This window comes from Arachis ipaensis, chromosome B02 (genome assembly GCF_000816755.2).
Source record: "Arachis ipaensis cultivar K30076 chromosome B02, Araip1.1, whole genome shotgun sequence".
Taxonomy (NCBI): Eukaryota; Viridiplantae; Streptophyta; class Magnoliopsida; order Fabales; family Fabaceae; genus Arachis; species Arachis ipaensis.
Window position 1 is genome coordinate 97,646,554 of NC_029786.2, and position 4,455 is coordinate 97,651,008.

Here is a 4,455-nt window from a genome sequence, read left to right on the forward strand (position 1 = left end):
ATATCAGTGTTCTAATTATTTTAATTGTTGATTTTAATTAATATATATTATATATTTTTTTATAATTTAAATTAACAGTTAAAATAACTGAAACACTAATGTTCCAAGTACACTAGAAACTCTTCCTTCAACATGTTCTCAACATATATAAATATTAATATTTCAATTGAAAGACTATTATATATGCAGTATCTCATATAGTCTCTGGCTCTCCTTTGTCACACATATATACGCATGGGCAGTGGCGGAACTTGAAACAAAATTTTGGAGGGGCCATATAGAAAATAATTGTCAAAATATTTTTGATATGGACCCATTTAAGATAAGCTCGTCTAATCTCATCTCTTTGGTTTGGGTGATATTGCCAAATTTAAAACCGTTTTTCAAGATCTCGTTCCAAAAAGTTAAGGTTAATGACGTCGAGACGTCGCTTAGGTCACCAATCTTGACGAGGTTAACAACCCTACTATGGTGACATAGTTTAGATTCACCAATCTTGGCGAGATTAGCAACCCCGCTATGGTGAAAATAGCCATAAACCCATCTTGGTTGGCCAAGCTAAGGATGCACCTCTTACTCTCAAAGAGCCTAGAGGAAAATAAGCACACAGCTTATTTCATATTCAAAAATTAATTTCAACTCTATTTCATAAATAAAAGGTACATGAGTTATTTATACTAGTGGGAGAAGGAAAAGCCTTCATAACTTAGACGATGTGATACTAATTCATAACACAAAATTCACTATCCTAAACAATATGGGACTTGTATTCCCTTGTTACAATTAACTAATATAATTAACCTACTAACTCTACTTACTCCTGCGTCATTCTCCTTGGGTTGAAAGAACTTTTGCGTGAAAAGACTTGTGATAGCAGATGATTTCCTTGATGAATCCACACCAAAAGATCTCCTTGATGAATCCACACCAAAGACCCACACTCACAAATCAGATAAAATTTTACAAGATCCGTGGCAGCAGACGATCGCATTGATGAATCCACACAAAAAAAAATTCATTGGCGAATCCACGCCAAAAACCTGCACCTACAAATCAAATAAAATTCCACTAAAGCAAGGTGAAAGCCACAAGGACCGACCTTGCTCTGATACCAAACTGACGTCGGGATGTCGCTTGGGATACCAATCTTGGCGAGGTTAACAACCCCACTATGGTGACATAGTTTAAATTCACCAATCTTGGCGAGGTTAGTAACCCCACTATGGTGAAAATAGCCATAAATCCACCTTGGTCGGCCAAGCCAAGGATGCACCTCTTACTCTCAAAGAGTCTAGAGGAAAATAAGCACACAGCTTATTTTATATTCAAAAATCAACTTCAACTCTATTTCATAAATAAAAGGTACATGAGTTATTTATACTAGTAGGGGAAGGAAAAGCCTTCATGACTCGGACGATGTGGGACTAAAATATAACACAAAGTTCACTATCCTAAACAATATGAGATTTATATTCCCTTATTACAATTAACTAATATAATTAACCTACTAACTCTACTTGCTCCTGCGTCAGTTAAAGTCATCAGATGTAATTTTTTGAACTTTTGAAAGTTATATCACACTTTCTTCGTAATTCATTAAAGTAGAAGAACTATCTACAGGTGTTGATATTGTAAAAGTTATATGTTCTCCTTCTTAAATATTAGTCTTCCTCTTAAAAAATGTATCAATTCTTTGATTTTTCATTATTATTTTATATAAAAATTTGAATATATATCCTGTAAAATATGTAAAGAAGAAGTTAGAAGGATAAATATTAAAATTTATAATATTTATTGAATTTTTTTTATCAATTTATACAAATACAATAATATTAATACTTATTGAATATTCTATTTTTTTATCATATAAAAAATTAAATTAAATAAATAGTAAAATATAAAATAATATTAAATTAAATAAATAAAAATATATAATTTTTTATATTTGAACTTAAAGATAGAGAGAGTGTTGTTTATTGAACTTATTAGATACTTTAAGTCATAGTAAAATATTTAAGTCAATTGAACTATTTTTTATCTTCTAAAAAAGTACTACTAAGTTTTTTATAAAAAGTTTGGGGGGGCCATGTCCCCCTTGTCTGAACTAAGCTCCGCCACTGCGCATGGGGTAGACTAATTAAAAGCTTAGGGCACCCAAAAATTAATATAATGATGTTCCACGATGTGAGATAACTCTTCTCCAAAGAGTAGCTTTTGTTCAATTTTTTGATGTATCGTTTTCCATTTTCGTGCTTATTGAAGCTATGCCTTCAGTATCATTGTGTCTCCACAAAGTGAACCTCAGAGGCGGGAGACCAACTTCATATTAATCATTGCATAATGCTTTGTTCTTCTAAACAATAATGTTTTATTACGCTCTCTCACGCAAAAGTTTGCTATAAACCGTTTTTTTTAATTATGAGAAAAAATAAGCGATTATTCGTCATAAAATATTTTTCTTAAAAATTTAAACTAACAAATTTGTCACATTAAATAAAAAACCCTATATATTACATTGTCTAAACTATAAAATTTTAAATAATTTATGGCAAAATTTTTCTGTGTGGACTTTTAAAATGAAGTTTGTTGTTTTCATAACATAATCTGTTACGTGTAGATTAATTCTGAATAATAATGTTGAGCATCTTTTATTATGTAGGGTAGCGTGAACGGAAAACAATATATAATAACGTGCTCCCAACATTATATCCTATTATTAAAGTGTGTGACACATTACATTATATTATATTATTATAAAGTGTATGCTGTAGTAGTATTGTGTTCCCCCTTTTTTCAATTAGACAGCAATCTGAAACAGCAGTGCACATAATATAGTTGGAAAAATGACTAAGGATGACTCTTCTTGATGTGCTTTTATGATGTCCAAGAACCATATAGTATTTGATACTAATAATGTTGTTGTGCTAGTCCTATAGCCATTTTTTTTTTCTTCTTTTAGCGTTGAGATTTGAGACAGCATATTACCTTCACATCCAAGCGTTAATCATTGAGTTTATACTTTTGAAAAGTAAATTATTATTATATTTTTGAAAAAGTCCAAAGAATTAATATTAATTCAGCTAATTAATTTAAAAATCCGTTAATAATTTGAAAGAAAATTTTGAATAAAAAACTATGATGTTAAAAGGAATAAGAAAAAAAAGGATAATTTTCAAAAAATAGTGAATAAGTAAGTTTGTTTGGCTGTGATTCAATAATTAATTATTAGATGAAGTTAGCTGATTTTTTATTAGTTCTCTAGTGGACTTATATATTTTTATAGTGAGTCATATTTTGTTAAAAAAAATTATTTATGTATTTTAATTTAAGAATGTAAATCTTTTAAAAGCATTTCGTATTGAATTTAAAAGCATAGTCATTTTGGTAAGCAGACGAGTGTAGAACATAGCTAAACAATTAATTTTGTTGATAAAAATATGTAACTAAAATATTTAAATTTTAATTAATGTTACACAAATTCTTTCAAATAAAATTTCAATTTCTTCCTTTGGAGTCTCAATAAAGCAAGGGAGTGCTTTTCCTCTTTCATCACTTTCTTTTTTCCTTCATTTCCATTTGTTACATTATTTGTAGTGGTGGCTCATACTTTGTGCTAATTACTATGCCCCGTAGCCATGCTTTGTTCCCCACGTTTCATTTTGGTCTTGGATCTCAAAGAATTCAGTTTTAGATAGAAAGGGTAACCAAAAGCTATTTGTTTATGATATTTATTTGCTGTGTTATTCATACCGTACCCCTATCAACACATGGATAGATAATTATTAGGACGATAGATATTTCTTTCTATTAGACGGATCATAAATTCATAATTCATAATGTAAATTAATATTGGTTAACTAATAATTCATAGCTAGGTAGGTATATTACATTTTGGCTGCATTTGAAAGAAAGATTGAGACCGAAAGATTGAAATTAAGAGATAAAAATAGAAAGATAGAAATTAAATTAAATTTTTATATTATATTTGGTATAAAATATAATAAATTGATTTTATACAAAATTAAGTTATGTTTTAATATTATGTTTAATTTAAGATAAATAAAAAATTTGAGGAGTAAATTTAAAATTTAAAAATTAAATGAGAGTATTTTTAAATGTTATTAAAATTTCAGTCTTTGTCTCTAAAAATTTTAGTCTTTTGTGTTCTTATTCTCTGGAGATATTGAAAAGACTAAAATTTTGTATTCCGAAATTAAAATTTTAGTTCCGATCTTTGATCACTAAATACAATACTAAATTCTAATCCTCCAATCTCAGTTTTAGTTTGTGAAAACAAATGTTACCTTAGAACTTTTTAGAATGCTAGGAATTAAAATTCACAAGAGTTGAATTTTTTTTTCTTACTTTAGATTAACTAAAAATAAATTATTTGAAATTATTTGAAAATTCCAATTCTTATTTTTCTTTTCTTTATAAATCAGATAAAAAATGGTC